This window comes from Palaemon carinicauda, chromosome 14 (assembly GCF_036898095.1).
Source record: "Palaemon carinicauda isolate YSFRI2023 chromosome 14, ASM3689809v2, whole genome shotgun sequence".
NCBI lineage: Eukaryota > Metazoa > Arthropoda > Malacostraca > Decapoda > Palaemonidae > Palaemon > Palaemon carinicauda.
The window spans coordinates 123,224,568-123,243,402 of record NC_090738.1 but is presented as its reverse complement, the minus strand read 5'-3'; the positions used below and the strand labels follow the sequence as shown (position 1 = coordinate 123,243,402).

Genomic DNA, 18,835 nt, shown 5'->3' with positions numbered 1-18,835 from the left:
AAGGGAAAAAAGGAATGAAAGGGATGAGGAAGAAGAAATGGAGAAGGATGGAAAAAGGAGGAGGGAAAAGGGAGGAAGAAGGAGAAAGGGAGAAGGAAGGAGAAGGGGATTAGGGAAAAGGGGAAGAGGAAGAAGACAGGAGGAGGGAAAAAAGGAAGGAAAAGAGAGGAGAAAGGAGAGAAAAAGGAAAAAGGGAGGAGGAAGTAGAAAGGAAAGAGGGAGGAGAAAGGGAGAAGGGAAAAAGGATGATGGAAGGAGAAAGGGAAAAGTGAAAAAGGGAAGAAGAAAGAGAAAAGAGGGAGAAGGGAGGAGAAAGGAGAAAGAGAGAAGGAAAAAAGGGAGGAAGAAGGAGACAGGATGATGGAAAAAGGAGAGAGAAGGGAGGAGAAAGGAGAAAGAGAGAAGGGAAAACGGGAGAAGGGAGGAGAAAAGCAGAAGAGAAAAGGATGAAGGAAGGATAAAGGGGGAAGGAAAGGGAGGAGAAAGAAGAAAGGGAGAAGGGACAAAAGACGAAGGAAGGAGACAGGAGGAGGGAAAGGGAGGAGGAACAAGAAAGGGAGAATGGAAAAAGGAGGAAGGAGAGAAAAAAGGAGTGAAAGGTAAGAAGAAGAAGAAATGAAGAAGGGAAAAATGGAGAAGGATGGAGAAAGGAAGGAAAAGGGGGGGAGGGGAAAGGGAGAAGGAGGGAGAAAGGGAGAAGGGAAAAAAGGAAGAGGAAGAAGACAAAAGGAGGGAGAGAAGGGAGGAGAAAGGAGAAAGAGAGAAGGGAAAAAGGGACGAGGAAGGAGAAAGGGAGAAGGGAAAAAGGATGAAGGAAGGAGCAAGGGGGAAGGGAAAAAGGGAAGAGGAAGGAGCCAGGAGGAGGGAAAAAGGAGGAGGAATAGAAAAAGGGAGCAGGGAAAAAGGATGAAGGAAGGAGTAAGGAGGAGGGAAAAGGAGGAGGAAGAAAAAGGGGAAAAGGGACAAAGGGAGGAGGAATGAGACATGAGGAGGGAAAAAAGGTGGAGGGAAAAAGGAGAAGAAAGAAAAAAGAGAGAGGGGAAAAAGAGAAGAATAAGGAGAAAGAGAGAAGAGAAAGAGGGAGGAAGGAGATAGGAGTGAAAGGGAGGAGGAAGAAGAAACGGAGAAGGGAAAAGGGAGGAGAAAAAGAAGGATTGAAAAGAGGGGAGGCAGAAGAAAAGGAGGAGGGAAATTGGGAAGGGGAAGGCGAAAGGACGTGGGAAAACAGAGGAGGGAAAAAAGGAAGGAAAAGGGAAGAAGGAAGGAGAAACAAAAAAGGGAGGAGGAAGGAGAAAAGAAAAGTGAGGAAGTAGAAAGGGAGGAGGGAGAAATGGAGGAGGGGGAGAAAGGGAGGAAGAAAAGGGAGGAAAGAATAAGGGAGGAAGAAAATAGGTGGAAGGAAAAAGGGAAGAGGGAAAAAAAGAGGTGGAAAAATGGGAGGGGGAATGATAAAGGAAAATGGGATGAGGAAGGAGAAAGGGAGGAAGAAAAGGGAGGAAGAAAAGGGGAGGAAGGAGAAATGAGGGAAAAAAGGAGGTGGAAGGTAAAAGGAAAAAGTTAAGTGAAGGTAAACGGAAAAAAGGAGGAGGGAGAAATGGAGAAGGGGGAAAGGGAGGAGGAAAAGATAGGAAGAATAGGGGAGGAAGGAGAAATGAGGGAAAAAGGGAGGTGAAAGGTAAAAGGAAAAAGTTAAGTGAAGGCAAAAGGAAAAGGGGAGGAGGAAGGAGAAAGGAAGGAAGGAGAAAGAGAGAAGGGGAGGAGAAAGGGAGGAGAGATGGAGGAGGGAGGAGAAAGGGAGGGAGGAGGAGAAAGGAAGGAAGGAAAAAGGGATGAAGGTGGAGACAGAAAGAAAGAAAAAATGGGGTGCAGAAGAGGAAATAACAAATGAAGAATAAGGGATGGTGAAGGGAGGAAAAAAAGCACAGTAAGGTAGTCAATGAAGAGGGAAAGGAATTACAATAAGTAGAAAGTAGAGAAGAGGTTAGGAAATGAGGAGAGAGAAAAATCAGAAAAAAAGGGAGAGAGGGAACTATAAATGGGACAAAGAAAGGGGAATTGGGAAGAAAAAATGAGGAGAAAATGTAGAAGGAAAATTAAGAAAGAACAATTCAAAACGAATAGGGAAATAACGAGAAAGAAATGACAGAGGGAGAAGGAAGGAAAAAAGATGAAGGTGATGAAAAGAAGGAAAAAGAAAGATGATAAAATTGTAAAAAAGAAAGAGGGGAAACAGGAAGAAATAGTGAAAGGAGAATGGGAAAGAAATTATAGAGATAGAATTAGAAGGAATGACAGGACAGAAGGAATGAAGCAGAAGAGGATAATGGAATTAACAGAGTATGAGGAACAAAATTGAAAAGAGATGGAGGAGGAAAAAGAAAAGGAAGGAAATAAAGACGAAATGTGGATAAGAAGGAACGTAAAAGGAGGACGAAAGAAGAAAAATAATTAGAGAGATATATATATACAGAGATAGGAGGGGTCGAAAAAAGGAAAGGTAATTAGCTGAAAATTAAAAAAGGAAAATAAAAGGATACGAAAAACTGGAAAAAAGAATACAAGGATAAAGGGGATTGCACAGAATATGAAAAGGGAAAAAGAATGAAAAAAATGAAAAGTATGATGAAGAGGGATGAATGAAGCGCATAAGGGATATGGAGAAGGAACAAGGGAATAGGGAAATAGACATGGGGGAATAAATAATAAAAGCGGAGGTGGAACAGGTGGAGGAGGAGGAGGAGTGGAGGAAGAAGAAAGAGAAATAGGGAAAAATAACGAGAATTGAAGGAGAGGAAATATGAAAAGCAAGATGGGAATGAAAGGAGAACTGAAGAAAGAAGAATAAGAGGAGGAGTAAAGACAAAACAAAACTGATGAATATTGGAAAAGATAAAATTATAATAAATATGGAAAGTGGGTAAAGAAAGAGAATTAAAAAACCAAATTAAAACAAAATAAATAGAAGGACATATTAAATTACACGAAAGCCAAGAGCATGCAAAAGAAAATACCTTAGGAGTTAGTTGATTGTATGAAGAGGCCGAGAAGAGGAATATTTGTGGTAAGTCGAAAGAATGTTGAAAAAAGCGTACATCTGGCAACCAGTCCAATACAGTAGAGGTGCACAACATACGAGAACTTGAGAAGTGACATCTGTCAGAATGCAGCTGTTAGCGACTACCAGCGAGACTTCACCCTAAATAACAAATGTAGAATATTGAATAAAGCTTATAATAGACAGTAGTGAATATATAACAAGTGCAGAATACTGGGCAATGTGTGTAAAATAGATTATCATAAACCATTACATATAAGATGTTGAACAAAACTTATAAAAGAAATTAAATAAGAAACTCTGGGAATGACAATTTTCTGGGAATCAGTTATAAAAATTTATAATTAAATAAATGATTAAAATATATATTTCATTATAAAAAAAGAACAGGAAACAGGAGGATGTAAAGGAAGAAAGAACAGGGAACATAAGAAGAGGGAGAATAATGCAAAGTTAAGAGAGGTTAAATACAAGGTTATGGATATTAAGAAAGATTAAATATAACGTTGAAGAGAAGGCTGAGAGAATGAGGATAAGGATAAGGAAGAAAATGGAAACTTAGGAGAAGGAGGATGGAAGAACAAGGAAGAAGACAATAAATATGGAAAGGAAATAAGGATAAAGGAAAATGGCGATGAAAAGGATATATACCGAACAATGGTAACAATGATAAGGTTTATTACCGAAGGATTAAGGAATATTATGGGAAGGAAACTAGGACAACAGAAAGGATTAGGATAACGTTGAATGGACAAATGATGAACATATGATAATAATTAGGATTATTAGGATGAAACAAATGATAAAGGGAAGGATAATAAAAAGGGGAAAAGTAAAAAAAAAAAAAAAAAAAAAAAAAAGAAGGTTAAGGACTATGGCTATGAGGAAAAGGCCGAGAAATTAAAATAAACGAAATTTTAAGGAAAAAGGAGATAACAAAAAGGACAATTAGGATAATGAAAAATATGAATAAAAATACAGATATTGCAGTGACGGAATAAAAGAAGTCACTTAACATGGAAGAGAAAAACTTAAAATATTGGAAAGATGAAAGAAGAATAATGAAGGAGAAATAAGGGAGAGAAAGTGTATAATGAGAGTAGATAGGAAATAAGGAAAATGAGAAAAGCATGGAAAATTGGTTAAATATATAATTAGAAGGAAGAAGAAAGGACATGGAGGAATAAGGCAGAAAATGTTAAAAAAAAAGAAAAAAGTTATTATGGTGAGAAATGAGAGAAGAGGTAGTTGAAGAATGAATGAAGGGAAATTAAGATAAAGAAGGGTGGAGAGGGGTTAAGAAGAAAGGGGAGAAAAATAAAATAATACAAGTAAAAAAGATAAACTGAGAAAAACGAGAAAGAAAAAGGGATTGAGGGAGGAGGAGGAGGAGGAGGAGGAGGAAATTGGTTTTAGGGGATTAGAGGAAAATAAGGACAAGAAGAGGTTGGGATATTGGGGAACAATGAATAAAAATGTAATTAAGAAGAGGAGGGGGAGGGAGGAACGGGAACAATAAGCATATTAAATAAGGATAAGGTAGAGCAAAGATGGAAGATGTGTTTAAGTAAAAAATGAGGAACAATGGGAGGAGGATCATAAGCAGCTAAAGAAGAATAAAAGAAGTAGGAGAGGGAGGAGGAGGAAGAGAAGTAAGAGGATTAGATGGAAGAGGAGTATGAAGATAAGGAGAATGGGAATTAGAAGTAGGATAAATATATAAGGGAAGGTGATGGAAATCAACTAATATAAAAGAAAAAATAGAAAGAACAGAGATGGGAGGAACTTGAGTATCATAAAGATATAGAGAAGATGGGAGATGAGGAAAAAATGATAAGGAGGATCTTAAGAATAGAAGCTTATAAGAAAGGGAAGGATAAAGTAAGGAGAGTTATAAAGGGAATCAAGAGTAAGTGGGAATAGGAAAATAGGGAAAATTAGGTTGATCGGGATATCAAAATAGAACGAGAAGAAACTAGAAATGAAGAGAAAAAGGAATAGGTGTATAGACCAAAAAGGAAGTGGAGTAAAAGTAGGAATAAAAAGGGAGGGAAGAAGATAAAATGTATATGGAGTAAAATTATGAGGAAGGACATATTGAAAGAGACGAAGGAATAAATAATGAAAGGCAAGAAAAGGTTTAGAATGGCAAAGAGAAATGAAATATAGAAGGTAAGAGAGGGAGAAGATAATGATGGCAGAAGAAAAAGAAAGAAAAAGGAAGAAAATATAGAAGGAAAGAAATGAAGAAAATATACAAGAAAAGAGAAAATATAAAAGGAAGGGAATAAAAATAAAGAAGGGAAGAGTGGAAGACAATGCAGAAAGAAAGAGAGGAGGAAAATATAGAATGAAAGAGAATGAAAATATAGAAGGGTAGATAAGAAGAAAATAAAGAGCGAAAGACAAGAAAAAATAAAGAAAGAAATAGGGGAAGAAAATAAAGGGCATACAGGAAAAAACCAAAAAGGAAATACAGAAGTGGAGAGAGGAATATAATATTAAAGGAGGATAGAGAAGAAGAAAGTATAGAAGGAAAGAGAAGAAGTATAGAAGGAAAGAAGAAAATATAGAAAAGAAGAAAAGAAGCAATTACAGACTGAACGAGGTGAAGAAAATAAAGAAGGAAAGATGTAAGAAAAGAAAAAATATAATATAAAAGTGAATTGGAAAATATAGAAGAAAGAAAATTAAAGTAAATATCATAGGGAAAAGAAGAGAAAAATAATATAAATGGAAAGAAAGAAATATTATAAAGAAGGAAAGTGACGGAGAGAATGTAAAAAGGATATAAAGAATGAAAACTTATAAAGAAAGACAAGAAAAAATATAGAAAAGAAGAAAATAAAGAAAGGGAAAGAGAAAAAATATCAAAATGGAAAGAGAAGAAGAAATTATAGAAAGAAAGAGGAGGACAATAAGGAAGGTAAGACATGTAAAAGATATAGAAGGGAAGAGTGGAAGAAATCATAGATTGGATATGAGTAAGAAAATATAGAAAAGAATAAAATAGGGAATGTAAGAAAGGAATGAAAATAGAAGGGAAAGAAGAATGACATCATATAAGGAAATACAGCCAAAAATCAATTAAGGAAAGAGGTAAAATGAATATAGAAAGAGAGAAAAGAAGAAAATATAGAAGGAGAGAGGAAGGAAATATAGAAAGGAACAGGGAAATAGAATAAGAAAAAGTAAAGAGAGGAGGTAACATAGAAGTGAAGAGGAAGCAAATATGAAAGGGAAAAGAGTAAAAAAAGGAGAAGGGATAAGAGAAGGCAAGAGAGGATAAATATATACAAAGAAAGGAAAAAAGAAAATTTAAAAGGAAGGATGAAGAAAGTATATAAGGAAAGAGAGTAAAACATAAAAGTGAAGAGGGGAAAGGAAAATGAAAAGGAAGGAGAGGAAAAAATATAGAAGAAAAGAGCTGAATAAAATATATAGATAAAGGGAAGACAATAGAGAGTTGAAGAGATGAAGAAAGTATAGACTAGGGAGAGAGGAAGAAAATCTTAAAGGATAAAAAAATACATAAAAAAATTATATGAAGGGATATAAAGAAAATATGGAAGGGAAGAAAATACAATAGATAGAAGATAGAGAATATATAGTAGGATAAAGACTAATAAAACATAGAAGAGAAGAGATAATATGAAATAAAGAAGGGAAAAGAGAAGTAAAATGTAGAAGGAAACAGAAAGTGTAAAAGAAACATATTGATGAAAAATAGACAGGAAAAAGAGAAAATATAAAAGGGAATAAAAGGGGTATACAAAAAGAAAAGAGGAAGAAAATAAAAAAATGAAGATGAAAAAAACAGAAAATATAAAAGAAAAATTTACAAAGTATAGGATGAATATAAAAGGGAAGAGAGGGAGCAGATGAAGAAAATACAGAAAGGAAAAAAGGAAGATAATATATTCAGATAAAAAAGATAGAAAGGAAGAAAATATACGAAGATAGAAAAGATAGAAAAAAAATAGAAGAAAAGGGAAAAATATAAAAAGGAAGAAAAAGACAAAAGGAAACAAGCAAAGTTATAAATAAAAAGTGAGGAAGAGAATATAGAAGAGAGAAGAAAAATGAGAAAAGGAAGACATGAAAAATATAGATCGAAAGAGACGGGAAAAGGAATAGAATATAGAGGAAAAGAGGAAGAAAATAAGGAAGATTAGAGAAGAATAAAACTGAAATGGGAAGATAACAGAATTTAAAATGGAGGAAAGGAAGAAATATAGAAAGAAAGTAAGGAAGAAAATATAGTGGGGAAATATATAGAAAGAAAAAAAATAAGGAATAAATAAAAGTAAGAAAATATAAAAGTGAAGAGATCAAGAAAATATAAACGTAAAAGGAAAGAGCTGGATGAAATATGTAAGGAAATATATGAAGAAAATAGAAATAAAAAGTGAAAAATAAAATCTAGAAAGGAAGAGACGATGAAGATATGAAAAAGGGAAAGGAAGAAAATATGGATGGGGGGAGTGGAAGAATATATTAAAGGGAAGAGCAGAGGAAAATATAGAAGGAAGCAGCAGGAGAAAATTGAATAAAATAGAAAGAAAAATGGAAAGGAAATCAGGAGGAAATAATCAAAATATATAGAAGAAATATATAAAGACACAGAGAAGTATATTTAGAAGAGGAGAGAGGAAAATGTATAGATAGAAGATGAAGAAGTAGAAATAAATGAAAAGACACGAAATTAATATAAGAGTGGGAGGAAGAGAAATGCAGAAATCAAGAGAATATGAAAACGTAGAAGGTATTAAGAGGAAGACGGAAGAAGAGTTTACTGTAGAGTGAACAAAAAAGAAAATGAAGGAAGATATGAAGAGGAAGAAAACTTGATAAGGAGAGGAAGAAAATAAAGACGGGAATAAATGAAAAAAAATATAAAAGATAAGAGAGGGAAATAATGTAAAAGGAAAGAAAGGAAGACAAAATAGGAGGAATTATTAAGAAAAATAAAGAAGCGAAGAGAAGGAGTAAAAGTGAGAGGGGGAAATATAGAAGGGAAGAGAGAATGAAAATAAGTGAGGGAAGAGAGGATAAATAGAGAAAAAGTAAAAGAGGTAGAATATATAGAAAGGAAGAGAGGAATCATATATAAAATGAAGGAGAAAACAAAGGAGAGAGCGGAGGAAAATTATAGTATAGAATAAAGAAAGATAAAACTAAGGGTAGTGAGGAAAAACATAAAATATAAAAGAAGAAAATATAGAAAAAAAGAGAAAGAAAGTGGAGAGAGGGAGAAAATAAAGAAGGAAATAAAGGTAATAATAAAGAAAGGAAGAGAATAAGAAAATGTGAAAAATGAACGTTAAGCAGAGAATATGAAAGGAAATAGGAATAAATCAACAACGAAAGGATGAAGAAAATATGAATAGGAAATGAAGAAGGCAGTATGGAATGAAGAAGAGGAAGAAACATAGAAGTGAACAAAAAAATATGAAAGGAAAGAGGAAGAAGCCATGGAAGAAAATCAAGAAATAATAAGTAGAGTAAGAAATATTAAAAGGGAAGAGAGGAAGAATAACCAAAAGGAGGAAATAAATTTGGAAGGGAAAAGAAAGGTAAATATAAAAGGAAAGAAAGGCAGTAAATATGGAACAGAAGAAAGAAAGAAAATAAGGAATGGAAGAAAGATATACAAAAACCAAGATGAAAAAAGTCGAGATTGGTAATAAGGAAGAACATATTGAAGGGAAGCGAGTAGGAATATCAAAAAACAAGAATGAAAGAAAATATTGAAAGAAAAGGAGGAAAGAAATATAGAAGAAAATTTTGGAAGGAATAAAAAAAGAGGAGATAAGAGAAAGAAATGAAAGAATAACATTTTAAAAGGAAAAAGAAAAATATATGAAGAAAATATATGCGAGAGAGTAAGATTTACAAAAGAAAAGAGGAAAAAAAATAAAAAATAATGGATATGAAAAAAAGGGAAGGGAAGGAAAATGTGAATTGAAAGAGGGTAAGAAAATAAGGAGACTGAATATAAAGAAGAAATTACAAAATGGAATACATGAAGAAAACCTGAAAAGAATGAGTGAAAGAAAATATAGAAGGGAAAAATAAGAGAAAGAGGATATAGAAAAAGGAATGAGAGATAGAAAATATAGAAGACAAGGAATGAGAGAAAGAAAATATAGAAAGGAAGGAATGAGAGAAAGAAAATATAGAAAGGAAAGAATGAAAGAAAGAAAATAAAGAAGAGAAGGAATGAGAGAAAGAAAATATAGAGGAGAATGAAGAAGAAAAAGAAAATATGGATGGGATGGTATGAGTGATAATATAGAAGGGTAAGAATGAAAGAAAGAAAATAAAGGAGGGAGGGAGTGAGGGCAAAAAACATGTAGAAGGGAAGGAATGAAAGGAAGAAAATAAAGAAGGGAAGGAGTGAGAGAAAGAAAATATAGAGGGGAAGGATAAAGAAAAAGAAAATAAGGAAGGGAAGGAATAAAAGAGGGAAAATATATAACGAAAGGAATTTGAATAAGAAATTATAGAAGGGAAGAAATGAAGGAATGAAAAAATAGAAGGGAGGGAAAGAGAGTGAGAAAATATAGAAGGGAAGGAATGAGAGAAAGAAAATGTAGAAGGGAAGGAATGAGAAAAAGGAAATGTAGAAGGGACGGTATGATAGAAAATATAGAAGGGAGTGAAAGAGAGTGAGAAAATATAGAAGAGAAGGAATGAGAGAAAGAAAAAGTAGATAGGACGGTATGATAGAAAATATAGAAGGGAGTGAAAGAGAGTGAGAAAATATAGAAGAGAAGGAATGAGAGAAAGAAAAAGTAGATAGGACGGTATGATAGAAAATATAGAAGGGAAGGAATGAGAGTAATAAATTATAGAAAGGAAGGAATGAGGGAAAGAAAATATAGAAGGGAAGGAATGAGGGAATGAAAATATAGAAGTGAAGGAATGAGAGAAATAAAATATAAAAGGGAAAGAATGAGAGAAAAGAAATGAAGATGGGAAGGTATGATAGAAAATATAGAAAGGTAGGGAATAAAGGTAAGAAAATATAGAAGGTAAGAAATGAGATAAAGAAAATATAGAAGGGAAGGAAGGAGGGAAAGAAAATATAAAAGGGAAGGAATGAGAGAAAAAAATGTAGATGGGAAGGGATGGTAGAAAATATAGAAAGGGAGGAAATATGAGTAAGAAAATATAAAAGGGAAGGATTGAGAGAAAGAAAATATAGTAGGGAAGGAATGAGAGAAAGAAAATATAGTAGGGAAGGAATAAGGGAAAGAAAATATAGAAGTGAAGGAATGAGAGAAAGAAAATATAGAAGGGAAGGAATGAGAAAAAAGAAATGTAGATGATAAGGTATGATAAAAAATATAGAAAGGGAGGGAATAAGAGTAAGAAAATGTACAAAGGAAGGAATGAGAGAAGGGAAAGATAGGAGGGAAGGAATGATAGAAAGAAAATATAGAAGGGAAGGAATGAAGGAAAGAAATAGAAGGGAAGGAGTGAGAGAAAAGAAATGTAGATGAGAAGGTATGATAGAAAATATAGAAAGGTAGGAAATAGGAGTAAGAAAATATAGAAGGAGAGGAATGAGAGAAGGAAATATAGAAGGGAAGGAATGAGTGAAAGAAAATATAAAAGGGAAGGAATGAGAGAAAAGAAATGTAGATGATAAGGTATGATAAAAAATATAGAAAGGGAGGGAATAAGAGTAAGAAAATGTACAAAGGAAGGAATGAGAGAAGGGAAAGATAGGAGGGAAGGAATGATAGAAAGAAAATATAGAAGGGAAGGAATGAAGGAAAGAAATAGAAGGGAAGGAGTGAGAGAAAAGAAATGTAGATGGGAAGGTATGATAGAAAATATAAAAAGGGAGGGAATAAGAGTAAGAAAATATAAAAGGGAAGGAATGAGAGAAAGAAAATAAAGAAGGGAAGGAATGAGGGAAAGAATATATAGAAGGGAAGGAATGAGAGAAAGAAAATATAGAAAGGAAAGAATGAGAAAAGAAATGTAGATGGGAAGGTATGATAGAAAATATAGAAAGGAGAGGATAAGAGTAAGAAAATAAAGAAGGAAAGGAATGAGAAAAAGAAAATATAGAAGGGAAGGAATGAGGGAAAGAAAATGTAGAAGGGAAGGAATGAGAGAAAAGAAATGTACATGGGAAGGTATTATAGAAAATATAAAAAAGGGAGGGAATAAGAGTAAGAAAATATAGAAGGGAAGGAATGAGAGAGAGGAAATGTATATGGGAAGGAATGAGTGAGAGAAAGAAAATATAGAAGGGAAGAAATGTAGGAATGATAATGTAGAAGGGAAGGAATGAGAGAAACAAAATATAGAAGAGAAGGAATGAGAGAAAGGAAATGTAGATGGGAAGATATGATAGAAAATAGAGAAAGGGAGGGAATAAGAGTTAGAAAATATAGAAGGGAAGGAATGAAAGAAAGAAAATATAGATGGGAAGGAATGAGAAAAGGAAAATACAGAAGGGAAGGAATGAGAGAAGGAAAATATAGAAGGGAAAGAATGAGAGAAAGAAAATACAAGAGGGATGGAATGAGAAAAGGAAAATATAGAAGGCAAGGAATGAGAGAAAGAAAATATAGATAAGAAGGAATGAGAAAAAGAAAACATAGAAAGGAAGGAATGAGAGAAAGAAAATATGGAAGGGAAGGAATGAGAAAAGGAAAGTATAGAAGGGAAGGAATGAGAGAAGGAAAATATAGAAGGGACGGAATGAGAGAAAGAAAATATAAAAGGGAAGGAATAAGAGAAAGAAAATATAGAAGGGAATAAGGAAATGTAGATGGGAAGGTATGATAGAAAATATAAAAGGATGGGAATGAGTGAGAAAATATAGAAGGGTAAGAATGAGAATAAGAAAATAGAGAATGTAAGGAATAGGAGAAAGAAAATATAGATTGAAGGAATGAGAGAAGGAAAATATAGAACGGAAGAAATAAAAAAAGAAAATACAGATGGAAGGAATGAATGAGAGTAAGAAAATATAAAAGGGTAGGAATGAGAGAAACAAAATATAGAAGGGAAGGAATCAGAGAAAGAAAATATAGAAGGGAAAGAATGAGAGAAAGAAAATATAGAAGGGAAGGAATGAGGGAAAGAAAATATAGAAGAGTAGGAATAAGAAAAAGAGAATATAGAAGGGAAGGAATAGGAGAAAAAAAAATATAGAAGGGAAGAAATAAGAGAAAGAAAATATATGGAAGGAGTGAGAGTAAGAAAATATAGAAAGGTAGGAATAAGAGGAAGAAAATATAGAAGGGAAGGAATGAGAGAAACAAATATGGAAGGGAAGGAATAATGAGGAAAAGAATATGTAGAAGGATAGGAATGAGAAAAAGTAAATATAGAAGGAAAGGAATGAAAGAAAGAAACTATACAAGAAAAAGATGAGAGAAAGAAAAAAAAGAAGGGTAGGAATGAAAGAAAGAAAATATAGAAAGGTAGGAATGAAAGAAAGAAAATATAAAAGGGTAGCAATGAGAGAAAGAAAATATAGAATGGAAGGAATAAGAGAAAGAAAATTAGAAGGGTACGATTGAGAGAAAAAAAATATAGAAGGGAAGGAATGAGAGAAAGAAAATATAGAAGGGAAGGAATGAGGGAAAGAAAATATAGAAAGGTAGGAATGAAAGAAAAAATGTGGATGGGAAGAAATGGGAGAAAGAACATATAGAAGGCCAAGAATGAAAGAAAGAAAATATAGAAAAGTTGGAATGAGAGAAAGAAAAAATAGAAGGGAAGAAAAAAGAGAAAGAAATATAAAAGGGTAGGATTGAGAAAAAGAAAATATAGAAAGGTAGGAATGAAAGAAAAAAATATAGACGGGAAGGAATATAAGAAAGAAAAGATAGATGGGAAGGAATAAGAGAAAGAAAATAAAGGGTAGGATTAAAAAAAATAGAAGGGAAGGAATGAGAGAAGGAAAATATAAAAGGGAAGGAATACGAGGAAGAAAATATAGATGGAAAGAATGAGAGAAAGAAAATATAGAAGGGAAGGAATGAGGGAAAGAAAATATAAAAGGGTAGGAATGAGAGAAAGAAAATATAAAAGGGAAGAAATGAAAGAAAGAAAATATAGAAGGGAAGGAATGAGAGAAAGAAAAAACAGAAGGGTAGGAATGAATGAAAGAAAGAAAGAAAATATAGAAGGGTAGCAATGAGAGAAAGAAAATATAGAAGGGAAGGAATAAGAAAAAGAATATATAAAAGGGTAGGATTGAGAAAAAGAAAATATAGAAAGGTAGGAATGAAAGAAGAAAATATAGGAGGGTAACAATAAGAAAAAGAAAATATAGGAAGGTAGGAATGAAAGAAGAGAAAATATAAAAGGGAAGGAATGATAGAAAGAAAATATAGAAGGGAAGGAATGAGGGAAAGAAAATATAAAAGGGAAGGACTGAAAGAAAAGAAATGTGGATATAAAGGTATGATAGAAAATATAAAAAAGGGAGGATATAAAAGTAAGAAAATACAAAAGGGAAGGAATGAGAGAGAGAAAATATAGAAAGGAAGGAGTGAAACAAAAGAAATGTAGAAGGGACGGTATGATAGAAAATATAGATGGGAAGGAAGGAGAAAAGGAAAATATAGAAGGGAAGGAATGAGAGAAGGAAAATATAGAAAGGAAGGAATGAGAGAAAGAAAATATAGAAGGGAAGGAATGAGGGAAAGAAAATATAGAAGCGAAGGATTGCAAGTAAGAAAACATAGAAGGGAAGGAATGAGAAAAGGAAAATATAGAAGGGAAGGAATGAGGGAAAGAAAATATAGATGGAATGAATGAGACTGAGAAAATATAGAGGGGTAGGAATGAAAGAAAGAAAATATAGAAGGGAAGGAATGAGGGAAAGAAAATATAGAAGCGAAGGATTGCAAGTAAGAAAACATAGAAGGGAAGGAATGAGAAAAGGAAAATATAGAAGGGAAGGAATGAGGGAAAGAAAATATAGATGGAATGAATGAGAGTGAGAAAATATAGAGGGGTAGGAATGAAAGAAAGAAAATATAGAAGGGAAGGAATGAGAGAATGAAAATATAGAAGGGAAGGAATGAGGGAAAGAAAGAATAGAAAAGCAGGAATAAGAGAAAAAAAATATAGAAGGGAAGGAATGAGAGAAAGAAAATATAGATTTGAAGGAATGAGAAAAGGAAAATAGAAGGGAGGAATAAGAGAAGGAAAATATAGAAGGGAAGGAATGAAACAAAGAAAATATAGAAGGGAGGGAAAGAGAAAAGGAAAATATAGAAGGGAAGGAATGAGAGAAAGAAAATATAGATGGGGAGGAATGAGAAAAGGAAAATATAAAAGGGAAGGAATGAGAGAAGGAAAATATAGAAGGGACGGAATCAAAGAAAGAAAATATAGAAGGGAAGGAAAGAGGGAAAGAAAATATAGAAGGGAAGGAATGAGACAAAAAAATATAAAAGGGAAGGAATGAGAAAAAGGAAATGTAAAAGGGAAGGTATGATAGAAAATATAAAAGGGAGGGAATGAGAGTAAGAAAATATAGAAAGGAAAGAATAGGAGAAAGAAAATATAGATGGAAGGAATGACAGAAGGAAAATATAGAAGTAAATGAATAAGAGAAAGAAATATAGAAGGGAAGGAATGTGAGAAAGAAAATATAAAAGGGAAGGAATGAGAAAAAGAAAATATAGATGGGAAGGAATGAGGGAAAGAAAATATAGAAGGGTAGGAATGAGAAAGAAAATATAGAAATGACGGAATAGGAGAAAGAAAATATATAAGGGAAGGAATGAGAGAAGGAAAATATAGAAGGGAAGGAATCAGAGAAAGAAAATATAGAGGGGTAGGAATGAAAGAAAGAAAATATAGAAGGGAAGGAATGAGAGAATGAAAATATAGAAGGGAAGTAATGAGGAAAAGAAAATATAGAAAAGTAAGAATGAGAGAAAGAAAATATAGAAGGGAAGAAATGCAAGAAAGAAAATATAGAATTGAAGGAATGAGAGAAAAAAAAGTAGAATGGTAGGAATGAAAAAAAAAGAAAATATAGAAGGGTAGGATTGAGAGAAAAAAAATATAGAAGGGAAGGATTAAGAGAAAGAAAATATAGAAGGGTAGGATTGAGAGAAAAAAAATATAGAAGGGAAGGAATGAGAGAAAGGAAATATAGAAGGGTAGGAATGAGAGAAAGAAAAAATAGAAGGGAAGAAATAAGAGAAAGAAAAAATAGACGGGTAGGATTGAGAGAAAAAAAATATAGAAGGGAAGGAATGAGAAAAAGAAAATATAGAAAGGTAGGAATGAAAGAGAAAATATAGAACAGAAGGAATGAGAGAAAGAAAATATATAAGGGTAGGAATGAAGGATAGAAATTATAGAAGGGTAGGAATGAGAGAAAAAAAATAGAAGGGAAGGAATAAGAGAAAGAAAATATAGAAGGGTAGGATTTAGAGAAAGAAAATACAGGAAGGTAGGAATGAAAGAGAAAATATAGAACGGAAGGAATGAGAGAAAGAAAATATAGAAGGGTAGGAATGAAGGATAGAAAATATAGAAGGGTATGAATGAAAAAAAAGAAATGTATATGGCAAGGTATGATAGAAAATATAAAAGGGAGGGAATGAGAGTAAGAAAATATAGAAGGGTAAGAATGAGAGTAAGAAAATATAGAAGGGAAAGAATAAGAGAAAGAAAATATAGATGGAAGGAATGAGAGAAGGAAAATATAGAAGGAAAGAAATAAGAGAAAGAAATATAGAAGGGAAGGAATGTGAGAAAGAAAATATAAAAGGGAAGGAATGAGAGAAAGAAAATATGGAAGGGAAGGAATGAGGGAAAGAAAATATAGAAGGGTAGGAATGAGAGAAAGAAAATATAGATGGAATGAATGAGAGTAAGAAAATATAGAAGGGAAGGAATGAGGGAAAGAAAATATAGAAGGGAAGGAATGAGGGAAAGAAAATATAGAAGGGAAGGAATGAGAGAAAGAAAATATAGAAGGGAAGGAATGAGGGAAAGAAAATATAGAAGGGTAGGAATGTGAGAAAGAAAATATAAAAGGGAAGGAATGAGGGAAAGAAAATATAGAAGGGTAGGAATGAGAGAAAGAAAATATAGATGGAATGAATGAGAGTAAGAAAATATAGAGGGGTAGGAATGAAAGAAAGAAAATATAGAAAGGAAGGAATGAGAGAATGAATATATAGAAGGGAAGGAATAAGGGGAAGAAAGTATAGAAAAGTAGGAATGAGAGAAAGAAAATATAGAAGGAAAGGAATGCAAGAAAGAAAATATAGAAGTGAAGAAATGAGGAAAAAAGTAGAAGGGTAGGAATGAAAGAAAGAAAATATAGAAGGGTAGCAATGAGAGAAAGAAAATATAGAAGGGAAGGATTAGGAGAAAGAAAATATAGAAGGGTAGGATTGAGAGAGAAAAATATAGAAGGGAAGGAATGAGAGAAAAAAATATAGAAGGGAAGGAATGAGAGAAAGAAAATATAGAAGGGTAGGAATGAGAGAAAGAAAAAATAGAATGGAAGAAATAAGAGAAAAAAAAATAGACGGGTAGGATTGAGAGAAAGAAAATATAGAAGGGAAGGAATGAAAAAAAGAAAATATAGAAAGGTAGGAATGAAAGAGAAAATATCGAACGGAAGGAATGAGAGAAAGAAAATATAGAAGGGTAGGAATGAAGGATAGAAAACATAGAAGGGTAGGAATGAGAGAAAGAAAAAATATAAGGGAAGGAATAAGACGAAGAAAATATAGAAAGGTAAGATTTAGAGAAAGAAAATATAGAAGGGTAGGAATGAAAGAAAGAAAATATTGAAGAGTAGGAATGAGAAAAAGAAAATATAGAAGGGTAGGATTACGAGACAGAAAATATAGATGGGAAGGAATGAGAGAAAGAAATATAGAAAGGAAGGAATGAAAGAAAATATAGAAGGGTAGGAATAAAAGAAAGAAAATAGAGAAGGGAAGGAATGAGAGAAGGAAAATATAGAAGGGAAGGAATAGGAGAAAGAAAATATAGAAGGGAAGGAATGAGAGAAGGAAAATAAATAAGGGAAGGAATAAGAGAAAGAAAATATAGATGGAAGGAATGAGAGTTAAGAAAATATAGAAGGGTAGGAATAAGAGAAAGAAAATATAGAAGGGAAGGAATAGAAGAAAATATAGAAGGGAGGGAATGAGAGAAGGAAAATGCCGAAAGGAAGGAATAAAAGAAGAAAATAGAGATGGAAGGAATGAGAGTAAGTAAATATACAGTAGAATGGTAGGAATGAGAGAAAGAAAATATAGGATGGAAGGAATCAGAGAAAGAAAATATAGAAGGGAAGGAAAGAAAGAAAGAAAACGTAGAAGGGAAGGAATGAGAGAAAGAAAAAATAGAAGGGTAGGAATGAAAGAAAGAAAATATAGAAAGGTAGGAATGAAAGAAAGCAAATATTGAAGGGTAGCAATGAGAGAAAGAAAATATAGAAGGGAAGGAATAAGATAAATGAATTATAGAAGGGTAGCAATGAGAGAAAGATAATATAGAACAGTAGGAATGAAAGAGAGAAAATATAGAAGGGAAGGAATGAAAAAACGAAAATATAGAAGGGTAGCAATGAGAAAGAAAATATAGAAATGTAGGAATGAAAGTGATAAAATATAGAAGGGAAGGAACGAGAGAAAGAAAATAAAGAAAGGTAGGAATGAAAGAAAGATAATATAGAAGGGTAGCAATGAGAGAAAGAAAATATTGAAAGGTAGGAATGAAAGAGAGAAAATATAGAAGGGAAGGAATGAAAGAAAGAAAATATAGAAGGGAAGGAATGAGAGAAAGAAAATATAAAAGGGTAGCAATGAGAGAAAGAAAATATAGAAATGTAGGAATGAAAGTGATAAAATATAGAAGGGAAGGAACGAGAGAAAGAAAATAAAGAAAGGTAGGAATGAAAGAAAGATAATATAGAAGGGTAGCAATGAGAGAAAGAAAATATTGAAAGGTAGGAATGAAAGAGAGAAAATATAGAAGGGAAGGAATGAAAGAAAGAAAATATAGAAGGGAAGGAATGAGAGAAAGAAAATATAGAAGGGTAGGAATGAAAGAAAGAAAATATAGAAGGGTAGCAATAAGAAAGAAAATATAGAAAGGTAGGAATGAAAGAGAGAGAATATAAAAGGGAAGGCATGAAAGAAAGAAAATATAGAAGGGAAGTAATGAGGGAAAGAAAATATAGAAGGGGAGGAATGAAAGAAAGAAAATATAAAAGGGAAGGAATGAGAGAAAGAAAAAATAGAAGGGAAGGAATGAGTAAAGGAAAATATGGAAGGGAAGGAATGAGAAAAGGAAAATATAGAAGGGAAGGAATGAGAAAAGGAAAATATAGAAGGGAAGGAATGAGAGAAAGAAAATATAGAAGGGAAGGAATGAGAAAAGGAAAATTTAGATGGGAAGGGATGAGAAAAGAAAAATATAGAAGGGAAGGAATAAGAGAAAGAAAATATAGAAGGCTGGGATTTAGAGAAAGAAAATATAGGAAGGTAGGAATGAAAGAGAAAATATAGAACGGAAGGAATGAGAGAAAGAAAATATAGAAGGGTAGGAATGAAGGATAGAAAATATAGAATGGTATGAATGAGAAAAGGAAAATATAAAAGAGAAGGAATGAGAGAAGTTAAATATAGAAGGGAAGGAATCAGAGAAAGAAAATATAGCAGGGAAGGAAAGAGGGAAAGAAAATATAGAAGTGAAGGAATGAGACAAAAAAAATATAGAAGGGAAGGAATGAAAAAAAGGAAATGTAGATGG

At 32.8% G+C, this 18,835-nt stretch overlaps 1 protein-coding gene across 1 annotated transcript in view; it reads left to right on the top strand.

The window, feature by feature from the left end:
• LOC137652970 (octapeptide-repeat protein T2-like) overlaps nucleotides 1-18,835 on the top strand; it is a 37,012-nt gene that overhangs the window by 385 nt on the left and 17,792 nt on the right. The gene's annotated exons all lie outside the window — the stretch shown is intronic.